Raw genomic sequence first — 12,149 nt, 5'->3', positions numbered from 1 at the left:
CAGCATGGCCAATTGGCCATGCTGGCAGGGGCTGATGGGGATTGTAGTCCATAACATCTGGAGTGCCAAAGGTTCGCCACCACTGCCCTAAGGTCATACGTTCAAGTAGGCAGTTCAGTTAGTTGAGAGTGTTCTCATAAATCTGTTGGGGTTGCTTCTTATATGAATGCTTTTTGAAATACTCCTCAATCTTCTGGTCTTTCTTTTGGAACACAGAAACGTTACAGAAGACCTACAGGGTTGGTTTTTTTAAAAAAGCGAACTGTGAAATTTTTTCAGAGCGAAATCTTAAGAGGCCTTAGATGGTTAGCGGAAGAGTTCCTTGGTCACACTGCCTTTGCAATGGATGTTGCTATTAATTTGCCCATAGCCCCTTTTGTGAAATGTGATGATTGCCATGACTCGTGAGCCAGAGAAAGTCTCAGTGTTCTTGATCATGGGAAGTGGAAAAAATAATCAGTTGCTGAGCCATTCAGAATCTCAGCCTTCTGTTCAAACGAAGGACGCAATTAAATGATATTGACTTCCACGGAACTCTAGCGCAAATAACGGTGTGTGCTTATTTCAGCCAGAAACATGTCTAGGCATTGTAACTGTGGAGGCAGCTTTTCAAGCAGGAGAATGAACAGAGTTGATACTTCTCATCAAAGTCAGACTTGCCCAAGCCTGTAGGAAATACAAGATGTGAATTCCTCCCCTCCCAGTCCATTCTGATAGTGAAACTATTTTTCTTACTAATTCATCATCAGTGCAGACTTCCCCCCACCCCAAATAATAACTGCAGTAGAAATTAAATCAGTTTATGATTATTTGAGATATTTGGTTGGATCTGGCCAGGTTTTCTGCTGGTGAAAACAGCAGATGTGTAGGATGGGGTGGGGGTAGGGGTTAAAATCAAGAGGAGGTTTGGGTCAGATTGAGTAAAGTAGCATCTAGCCCCAGATTTCCAGAGCAGAGTTTGTTAAATTACATCCTGGTGCTAGAAAATGCTAAAATCTATCGAGGACTGGTTTTAAAGACAGGAGAAGAAGGCTGGGATGGAAACTGATATGTTAATGTCTGCATTTTGTACATGAACATTCAATAGATGAGAGGACATATTTTTAGGACCTGGGGCATGTGAGGCCTTAGAACATAATTCTGCATAGAGTACTCATGTTTGATCTGGTTCCAGGGGGTAAACAAATGGCAGGAGTACATATTGGTCTAATGTACCTTATTTATCTAACAGAGACCTGAAGATGAAGCTGTTGTGGATCAAGGAGGCACCAGCAATGTTGTCAATATTCATTATGAGCCAGAAGAGCTGGAAGGTAAGACTGCTTCTTGCGGTTGGTTTCTTTCTCTGTCTGTTTTTTTCCTGCCTAGCCATTCATCATCATTAATTATTTGAGAACAGACGTAAACTTCTATTGAAGAAGGTTCCATATGCCCTGAAGGGTATTCTATCTATTAACTAGGGCCAGAGTTGTAGCGAGGGGGAACTGCGCCTGGGGCATGTGTGTGACCTGTGTCCCTGCCACGCCCCCACCCGCCCCACCCCAGAATGTCCCCGCCCTGGCACGTGCCTGGTGCAAGACGTCCCCCTGAGCACTACGCCACTGACCAGGGCTGCTCATGTTTGTTTAGCTACTTCATTCCTATCCCACCTTTCACCCCAAAGAGGACCCAGAACAGCTTACGTAATTCTCCTTGCCTCCATTTTATCTTCACAACAACCTAGTGAGGTAGACTAGACTGAGAGAGTATGACTGGACTGAGATCATCTTGTGAGCTTCCATGGCATAAGTGGAGATTCAAATCTGGATTTCCTAATTTCCAGTTTGACACTAATAACCACTGCACATCTCTCTCTTTCTCTCTCTTTCTCTCGGTCTCTCTCATAGTCTGGGCAACATAAATATGCCCAGATTGTTTACCTAGAATCAAAATTTTGGAAGTTGGCACACTTTGTAGGATGGTTCCTGAAACTTATTTCAAGTGCCAGCAAATTAGTATGTTTGAGTGGCTATATATTGAGTGGCTGAAGTAGAAGAAAGGTGTGGCTAAAGATACGGGGATTTATGGAAGTGGGGAATGGATTTGTTCTCATTACAACCCACACTGGCTACCAGCAGGGCTGTTGTCTGTTTCCACCCTCATACAATGGATGTGGGGGCATATTAAATTTAATAAATAATAAATATGAGCTCAACTTAGATTTTACAGTGCAGTTTTTCTACACAATGGATTTTTGTTCTCTCTTTCTTCAGTGGAACATATGTAGAGTCTCCTGGTGGTCTTCAAGTGTGATGTTCTTAACTCGCAGTGTGGCTTTGGCAGCACTGCTACATTATGTACCTAAGACTATGGCCTTCACCAGCATTTCATCCCGGGAGAAAAGATACCTGCTTTGACCTACTTCCCATGCTCCTGTTCATAAGTGAAGCTGAATGCTTTTCCCCAACTGTATAATTGTACAGGTGGCAAATTTGCGGGGAAATGCTGTTCAGAGTCTGTTGCCTCTACCTAAAAACGTCTGTCACCCTTGCGGTGCAGACGGTGGAAGGACGTACATACATACATACATACATACATACATACATACATACATACATACATACATACATACTGAGCCCTTTGGGGGTAGGGCGGTTTAGCAAATCGAATGAATAAATGAATGAATGAATGAATGAATGAATGAATGGATGAATGAATACATACATACATACATACATACATACATACATACATACATACATACATACATACATACACCTTTAATAGGCATCAATAAATACAAAATATGGGGTCTAAGAACAATTTAAAACATCTGAAATCCAAAAAGGACCAACAATCCAAAACCTTTTCCAGGAATTCGGCGACCAACTCCAAGATCTCAGTTGAGTTGTTATTTAACAAAAAGCAAGCCCACTTGTTAGGCATAGAATTCCTTAGTAGAAAAGGAATGATACCATGGAAATCAGGTCTGAAATCGAGATATTTAGGACAATCAAATAAAATATACAATATCGTCTCAAGGGTATTGAGTTCTAAGATGCTACGGTCTCAAGAGCAGTGGTTGTGATAGTGGACAATGTACATGCAGGGCATCATCTTGGTGGCATTACAAGAGAAATTAAGGAACAGCTGGAGGGTCCAGGTATGCTGTAGGGTGAAAAGGAGGCTTAGCATTGCTGTTGGAAGTATATGAAGCACTGAATGGAGGCGTAGGATGCTACCTTGTATTTATATATGTCCTAGCTGGGACAGAAGGAGGGTATGGATCGTGGAACATGAATGCCTTCCAGAAGAGGGGAAAGGGTGCCATGTTGCTAATAGAGGCTGTTGCTCTGGTTTGTAGTACATACTCTACTTTCAAACAAACCTTCAAAGTCATGAGAATTATGAGCTTGACTCTTGTATAATCAAAGCTGATGGGCTTTGGAAATGTACACACTGATACTGAGATTAGCCTCTGTGCAAAAATTTCCCGTGAGCTTGGAATCTCAGAAAAAACCTGAAGGTCTTCTGCAGCATGATTTAGTGATTAGAGTGGTACTCTGGGTGTTGTGGGTTTTATGGACTGAGTGGCCGTGGTCTAGTAGTTTTTGCTCCTGATATTTTGACCCCATCTGTGGCTGGCATCCTCTGAGGCATATAAGAAAAGGGGGTGCAACAGTCAATATTAATAATAATAGAACTACCACTACTGTTGCACTCTGGCTATAACTAATATTTCAAATACGTATATCTATATACATGAGTTTATATCATTGTTCATATTTTTTATATATTTCATTGGTTGTAAATACAATCATTTCTTGTCGACTACATCCAACCGGTAAGTTCAACTTATTTTTAACTGTGAGGCTGATGAAGCCATCGAAAAACGCGGATTAGGCGCAATGCGTTTTCCTCCTTGTGTTTAAAAGTGTTTAAAAGAATTTGGACTTCTGTCTGTGCACAATTTTGGACTTATCATTGAATACATACAGACTTACCTTAAGGATGCTGAATTGATGGGAGAGTATGAACTAAATACTTACCTGAATTAATACGGATGACCCTGAATTTATTTGTTATAATTGTTAAAAATAAGTTGAACTTACCGGTTGGATGTAGTCGACAAGAAATGATTGTATTTACAACCAATGAAATATATAAAAAATATGAACAATGATATAAACTCATGTATATAGATATACGTATTTGAAATATTAGTTATAGCCAGAGTGCAACAGTAGTGGTAGTTCTATTATCCTCTGAGGCATGTCATGGTAAGATGTTTTCCTTTCCTTGGCCCAGTGTGGAGTGATTGTGTGGTGGGATATATGTTTTGTCCACCTCACAGGTGGGAGAGGGTGTGTGAGGAACAGTTGCCCAGGTGGGGTTCATTTGCATCTGCATTTGCAGTCACCTGACATACCTCTGAAAATGCCAGCCATAGATGCAGGAGAAATGTTAGGAGCAAAAACTACTAAACCGGGACCTCACAGGCCAGAAAACCCACAACATCCAGGCCCGTTCTGCACATGCAGAATAATGCACTTTCAATCCATCTTTAGTGCACTTTGCAGCTGGATTTTACTGTGCGGAATAGTAAAATCTAGTTGCAAACAATTGTGAAAGTGAAGAAGAAGAGTTGGATTTATATCCCCTCTTTCTCTCATGTAGGAGACTCCTGTAGGAGACAACAAGCACCCTGTGAGGTAGGTGGGGCTGAGAGAGCTCCGTAGAGCTGTGACTAGCCCAAGGTCACCCAGCTGGCATGTGTGGGAGTGTACAGGCTAATCTGAATTCCCCAGATAAGCCTCCACAGCTCAGGCGGCAGAGCGGGGAATCAAACCTGGTTCCTCCAGATTAGAGTACACTTGCTGTTAACCACCACACCACAGCTGTTCCTTTCAAGGTGGATTGAAAATGCATTATTCTGCATGTGTGGAAGGGGCCCCAGTTGATTCCGGACATGAAGACCTTTGACAGTATGTTGGATTTGGCTCTGAAACACCCAGTTGGAACCCACATCCCGTTATGCAAGCGCATTGGGTGAATTTCAAGCCAGTCACTCACACTTAACCTAAATCTGCATAACATGATTGATGTTGCGAGGGGGAAAAGAAGCAGCAAACAATGGTGTAAACCACTTTGGTTTGCCATGGGAATAAAAAATTCGGGGTATCAATGAAGTTAAAAATAAATAAAACTCTATAACTTGATTTTTCGCCTTTAGCATGTCAGGATGGGCCCCTTGGCTCATCCCCCCTCCCTTTGCTAGCCTTCCAGGAAACAAAAGCTAAAATGCAACCACAGCTCTCCAAGGTGTGGCCAAGCCCTGTATTGTGTAATGTTAACTTTGTATCTGAATGTTGGTATTCTTCCCTTTTATTTTACTGTAACTGCGGCTCGGCTAGGGGAGGGCCAAGGGCAGCTGGGATTTTATTTTATTTATTTTTATTATTTCATTTTTATTCCGCCCTCCCCCGAAGGGCTAAGGGCGGTGTACAACATCAACAAACCATAAAAACAAAATACAAAGTTAAATTAAGACTTAAAATGCAGCCTTCAATGATCAAAACTAATTCAGATTTAAAATAGATGGCATCCAGCTATTAAAACTCTTCTTAGAAAGAGGGACAGTGGGTCTCAGAGTGTTTCTCAGAATGTTTCGGGCCCCCACATCAGCAGCTGGTCTCCCCAAGGGCCCGGTGGAATAGCTCAGTCTTACAGACCCTGCGGAACTCATTAAGGTCCCGCAGGACCCCAGACAGCTGGAGGGAGAGCGTTCCACCAGGCAGGGGCCAGGGCCGTAAAAGCCCTGGCCCTGGTGGAGGCCAGCCGCATCATAGAGGGGGCGGGGATGACCAGCAGATTGGCCTCCGCAGAGCGCAGGGACCGACGTGGGACATATGGGGCCAGACGGTCTCGTAGGTGTTGTTCTTTCTATATTCCTCAGAATTCGTCTATCCCTCGCATGCATCAGTCCTCAATAAAGTCTTACGTTTTAAAAGAAAACTACAGGTCGCTTTATTCTGGGACTGCGGTCTCACATAGCAAAAGGATTGTTAACTTGGGCTGATGAGTCTCAACAGGATCTCAAGGATCCGGTCGTGACATTGTTTGAAGCCACGCGACACTTGAGTGACACTTGCATCTTTTGGGGGCTGCTGTTGATGCGGAGACACAAAAGCATGGCTTCAATGTGTTAATAAGTCAATCAAGTTGTGTTGTGTGACAGTTTAAGTACCTCCTGTTAGGATTAGCAAATATTTATTCAACCAGTACAGCCTGTTTCTTCTTTGGCTTGCAGATATCCCTGCAAACAAAATTATTCCGTTGCACAAACTGTTCCAAGCCTTCATGCAAATTTTCCTCATGCAGAGGCAATGCAGATCAGCTAAGCTCTGTTAAGGCTTCTTCATAGCAAAGAGGCAGCAAAGATGTGCCTCTGTGCTGATCATAAACAGAATTTGTAGTGCTTTAACAGCTCAATCCGGAGCTGTCAGGTGGGCGGAGATGGTGCCGCTTGAGGGCTGCTCTGCCCACTCCAAAGGGCTTTGGGAAGCCCCAAAAGTTTTTTAAAATCCTATCTGAAACTCCCTCATAGGGGAATCATAGAATCTTAGGCTCATTCTGCACATGCAGAATAATGCACTTTCAAACTGCTTTCAGTGCTCTTTGAAGCTGTGCGGAATGGCAAAATCCTCTTGCAAACAGTTGTGAAAGTGGTTTGAAAACACATTATTTTGCGTGTGCGGAAGGGGCCATAGAGTTGGAAGAGACCCCAAGGACCATCAAGTTCAACCCCCTACAATTCAGGAACACAGAACCAACATACTCCGAACAGAGATACGCTGTGAAAATCATAGCATATCTCCACTGGCAGCCCTGCTGGGATTCGGAGACCTAAGGTTGGCCCTGCCTTCTCTGGGTAGTGTGGGCATGGTGGAAGGGATCTGTGCACCACGGCCAGGTGTCCCAGGGCTCTGCTGCAGCTGGATGACGATGGGTTTGCCCCTCTGCTGCTGTAACTGCCCCAGAGAGGGCAAATCTGCTGGCTTGTCTATGCCACTGCCAGAGGGGGATCCCCCTTCCCCAGTTTGTGCTTTCCATCTCACAACATTTCCAGAACAGGGGGAAAAAAAACTCTATTGATGTCCTAGAACAGTGGTGGCGAACCTTTGGCACTCCAGATGTTATGGACTACAATTCCCATCAGCCCCTTCCAACATGGCCCAGTGTGGTGCCCATGCTGGGAAGAAGGCTGATGAGCTGTAATCCCATAACTTTATCTGGAATATAGTGCAACCGGTCTATAATCTTCAATGTTATTATCTCCAGTGCACAGTTGATTACCCTTGTTTTAAGGGCATTCATTCTGGTATGAGATCTTAGCCTTGTCATCAGAGTGTAAATAGAGCCTGCTGGAGATCCAGCAGAATGGTGCTCAGATTATTATATTGTTATTTCTGTGTTGGTGTAGGTGGCAGATGGCATGAACATTGGCTGGCGAAGAGCAGTTCTGTAGCTGTGTTACCGCAATTAGTTCTTGCTCTCAGATTGTGAGCTGATGGTGTTCATTTGAACAAGAATGTTTGGAAGGTCAAAAAGAGAATGCCATTTTCCAGAAAGACTAACCTGATATATCTGTATGAGTGTCCAGTGATGACAGTGGTAAAAGGCTCATATTTTTGAGGCAGTTTACGGTGAATTAAAGCACATGCAATTAAAAGAAAGTTTAAGTCCTGTTGAAAAAGCGCAACCACTACACAATAAATGCACAGTCCAGTCAAAACTTGGCACCAATCAGAAAGCAAATTAAAACAAGTAGCAGGTGAACCATAAAATCAGAAAGTATCGATTCTATTTCCAGCATGCTTTTAAAAAACAGTAAATCATTTATAACTAAAGAAATGTTTTTCCTGGTTTTGTTTCAAACAATACCAGTGCTGGTAATTGACATTCCTTTCAAACAACGGCAGAAGTATTTTTCAAACTTAGTTTGTGCAAGGGAAGAAGCTTCAGGTTAAATATAAAATCCTGCAAGATGCAAAGGAAATAAGAGGTTTGGTTTACCTGACCTAAAAGAACATTTCACCGCTTGTTGTTTAGTGTGACTGAAAGAATGGGTCATGACTTGAGGTATAGCCTATTTATGATATGATAAAGTTAAGGTAAATAAGAATTTTAATGATCGTTATATTAGGCAGGTCATTTTGAGAATATGGAATAAACTTAGCCAGGGGTGTCCAACTCTGGTGCCCCATATTTTCATGGACTACGATTCCCATCAGTCCCAATTGGCCATGTTGGCAGGGGCTGATGGGAATCAATAAGATCCCATGAACATCTGGGGCGCCAGAGTTGGACACCCCTGACTTAGACTATATCAGAAAACACCTGGGTCACATCACATGAACCACTGTTTACATGAAAAATGATGTTTGAGAACAGGTGGATCTCATACCACATGACATTTTTGAATTTTTCACAAAGGGAATGTAAAGAAATTGAAATTGAGGAAACAGTTAATAGCACTGAAAGAAATAATTGTCCTGGGTGCCACTATGCACAGCTATTACAAAGATTCAAAACAGACAAAAGGCTTCATGAATTTGAAAGGATTTATATGAACAAATGATGACCATGTTATGGCTGAGATGCATACACTGTTGTTGAGAATTTGAAACAAGAAAGAAGAAAGAGTGCAGGAATGTATGTTGCTTGAAGAAATGGGCTGTGAACTTTGGGTATAACATGCAAATGGAGCAATGGGAGGAATATGGTGGGTGGGCAGCCTAGTCTGTGGCGAGGGGGATCCCCTCTGGAGGTAGCACAGGCTTATTCCAGTGGATTTTGCCCCTCTCTGGGCACTTACCCCGATGGAGGGGCAAAGCTGCTGTAGCACCCGAAGCTCTGCGTTGGTGCTCCTGCGCTGCCCTGAGAGCTAAATCAGGTGTGGTTGGGGGGCATGGCAGGGGGGGCATTCCCTTGGGAGTAGAGCTAAAGTTGGTGGGCTTCCACTGTCTTTTCAGTCCCCTTACACTGGTGGAGCCAGCCTCGGAGGTATGCTATGATTTCTGTGTGGCATCTCTGCTTTGTGGCATATCTCTGCTTTGGAAAACATTTTTTCTTTTTTACTTTTTGGGCTTCCTGCACTGCAGGGGAAGCCCATTGAAGAGAGGCAGGGCAGCAGCTAAGAGCCTGGCACGTCCCACTGCAACAGCTCTGGATTGGGCTGCAAAGGTCTTAAATGTACTTTATGTTTCTGCCTTAAAAGAACTTTGATAAAGTGATAAAAGTACTTATCACGGGAGAAAATGGCAAAAAATGTATTAAACTGTTTTAGAATCTAGTGTTGCACATGAGAGCGTTATGGAGAGAAACTCATTTTGTAATTTGCCAAAGCTAAAACATTTCGGATTCAAATTCATTAAGCTAATTCAAGAAGATTTTAAAGACAAATGAAACCAGAAGTGTGTATTTTGAGGGTTTTATGAACAGTTTTAAAAAAATGGAACTTTGTTTTTATATATGAGTATTAGCAGCTTGAATATTATATGCACAAAATTGAAACATTCATTCACATACCTACAACAGAAGATTGACTTGTGAAAGTATTGGAATATGCAGAGATAAAGCGTGATACTTGCCTCTTTGATTAGAGAAAAGGACTTATCTAAATTCATGGATAATTCTGGAAGCGTTGATGGACTTTTTTAAGCATAAAATAGAAAAAAAAAAAGAAGATGGGGGGGGTTTTGAGGAGTAGAAGATCCAAGAAGAAGCATAGAAAAGTGAAAAGTGTGAATTGTGTTAATGATACTACTAATTAAGAGTTAATTTCTATTTAAGACTATTTCTATTTAAAGTAGCGGGCAAATGTGGTAGCTATGTAAAGCGTGACTGTATTCAAGTACAGAAGAAGAAATCGGGGGGGGCCCTTGTGTGTATTTTCTTCTTTTTCTTTTCTTTTTCCCCCTTTGTTCTGTATTGTGACTTTCTCTTTAGAATTATTTTTTTGTGTCAATTTCTTAATTTTAATAAAACAATTATTAAAAGCAAAAATATATGTAACCAGAAATATGGCAGCGTAGAGAAAGTAAAAACAGGTCTCATAGAAATACATGCACACAAAGGCCTTCCATATGTCTCAGAACATAACTACTCTGGTGGTGGGAAGCGCCATCAAGTCCACAGCTCTGGCAGCTCGGAGAGGGATTTTCAAGGCAAGAGTTGGTCCAGAGGGTGATTTGCTGTTGACTGCCTTTATGTAGCGTGACCCTGGTGGTGTCACAACCAAATGTTGAGCAGGGCCCTGACCCTGCTTAGGTTTTGAGACTGACAAGATCAGGCCTAGCCTATCAGGAAGAAAAGTCATATTGTCCTGAAGAGCTGGCTGTGACTTCGTTAGGAGGTGGGTTGTATTCTAGCACAGCATCAAGAGGGGAGTATTTTTGAATGATGAAATCCTCTGCTACAGTGCCAGCAAAATAAAACATGTCTGCTTCGTTCCAGGACACAGGACTCTGTCATGCGTTAGAGGAGATGCAGGATGCCTTTGGTGAGACAGGGTCACAGACATCCACAGAACTCATGGCCAAGAAACACAGAAATGCTGAGGAAGCTGCCGAAAGGGACCATCGAAGAAGATACTGAGGTCTCATGGTATGTGTGTGTGATGCATGTCACTTTGATGGAGTGCCTACATCCTGTCTTATACAGTCTTACCAATGACCATGAAATTCTCTAGAGATTCTCACTGAGACTTTCTCAGCATGGCCACCTGACATATTTTGAACAAGATTGTGACTAAGTGCTCACTTTCATGAGATATCAGCTGGAAAATACTTGAGGAGAGTTGAAAGCGGGATGGTGAGCGGATGGTGGGATAAAAGGCATTGAGTTGGCATTGAGGAGCAGCAGTGGCGTGAGGAGGTTAGAGCTCGTGTATCTAATCTGGAGGAACCGGATTTGATTCCCCACTCCGCCGCCCTGAGCTGTGGGAGGCTTATCTACCAGGAATTCCAGATCCCAGCCCTGTACACTCCCACCACACGCCAGCCTGGGTGACCTTGGAGCTGAGTCACAGCTTCTTGGAGCTCTCTCAGCCCCACCCACCTCACAGGGTGTTTGTTGTGAGGGGGGGGGGGGAAGGGCAAAGGAAGATTGTAAGCCCCTTTTGGAGGCCTCCTTCAAGAGAGAAAGGGGGGATATAAATCCAAACTCACTCTTCTTCTTCTTCATTGGGAGAAAGCAGTGCTGCATATGTTGGAGAGTGACATGCAGCTTCAGGTATTTGTGAAAGCCAACCCTGAGGACCCACAACTGATAACTGGAGGTGTCTGATGCTGCTGCTCCTGTACCATTCTGTGACATGAAACAGAAGCCACCTCTTGCTCCAGTCTTGCTCTGGGGCAGTGAGGACAGCTAGTGAAGGTTAATAGGGATTGGTGGCAGCTTTGTTCTTTCGGCTCCAATTGCTTAGTGGCACACATTTTGCATGTAGAGGGGCCTAGGAGTTTTTCCCATGTTCTACTCACGTTTCTGCAGCCCTAACCTCTAGAGAAAAGGAGTGGCCCTTGCTGATTTACACGCAGCCGCCATTGCTGGCGAGGGGAGGGACAAAGGAATTGACCTGTTCCCTCAAGCTAAGCTGCATTGGTAGTAGAGGAAGCGATATAATTTCATCCTCCTAGTCAGTGGTTCTCAACCTTCCTAATGCCACTTGACCGCTTTAACCCAGTTCCTCATGTTGTAGTGATGCCCAACCCTAACATTTATCCATTTTACAGATGGAGAACACTGATGCAGAGAGTCTTAGGCAGTGGTTCTCAACCTTCCTAATGCCGCGACCCTTTAAAACAGTTCCTCATGTTGTGGTGATCCCCAACCCTAACATGTATCCATTTTACAGATGGAGAACACTGATGCAGAGAGTCTTAGGCAGTGGTTCTCAACCTTCCTAATGCGCGACCATACAAAACAGTTTCTCATGTTGTAGTGATCCCACAACCTAACATGTATCCATTTTGCTGGATGGAGGAACACTGATGCAGAGAGTCTTAGGCTGACCCTGTGAAAGGTTGCGTTCGATCTAAAGAGTCGCTGACCCCACAGGTTGAGAACCGCTGCTCTAGTCAGTCCTTGTTGTCTTTCCTCACTCTGTT

The 12,149-nt window shown here is 43.3% G+C and overlaps 1 protein-coding gene across 2 annotated transcripts in view; it reads left to right on the top strand.

Annotated features, from left to right (window-relative positions):
- The window catches only part of LOC125429714 (electroneutral sodium bicarbonate exchanger 1-like), an 84,343-nt gene that overhangs the window by 30,478 nt on the left and 41,716 nt on the right, over positions 1 to 12,149 (top strand). The window contains exon 1 of one of the 2 annotated variants that reach the window (XM_048491080.1): positions 10,627 to 10,647. The exons of the other annotated variant lie outside the window; for it this stretch is intronic. The gene's annotated coding sequence lies outside the window, so the exon portion shown is untranslated. Of the gene's footprint in view, positions 1 to 10,626; positions 10,648 to 12,149 lie in introns of those variants that run through there. 2 annotated transcript variants of the gene reach the window in all.

Source organism: Sphaerodactylus townsendi, linkage group LG03 (genome assembly GCF_021028975.2).
Source record: "Sphaerodactylus townsendi isolate TG3544 linkage group LG03, MPM_Stown_v2.3, whole genome shotgun sequence".
Classification (NCBI taxonomy): Eukaryota; Metazoa; Chordata; class Lepidosauria; order Squamata; family Sphaerodactylidae; genus Sphaerodactylus; species Sphaerodactylus townsendi.
The sequence above is the reverse complement of the archived record's forward strand: the minus strand, read 5'-3'. Positions and strand labels throughout refer to the sequence as shown.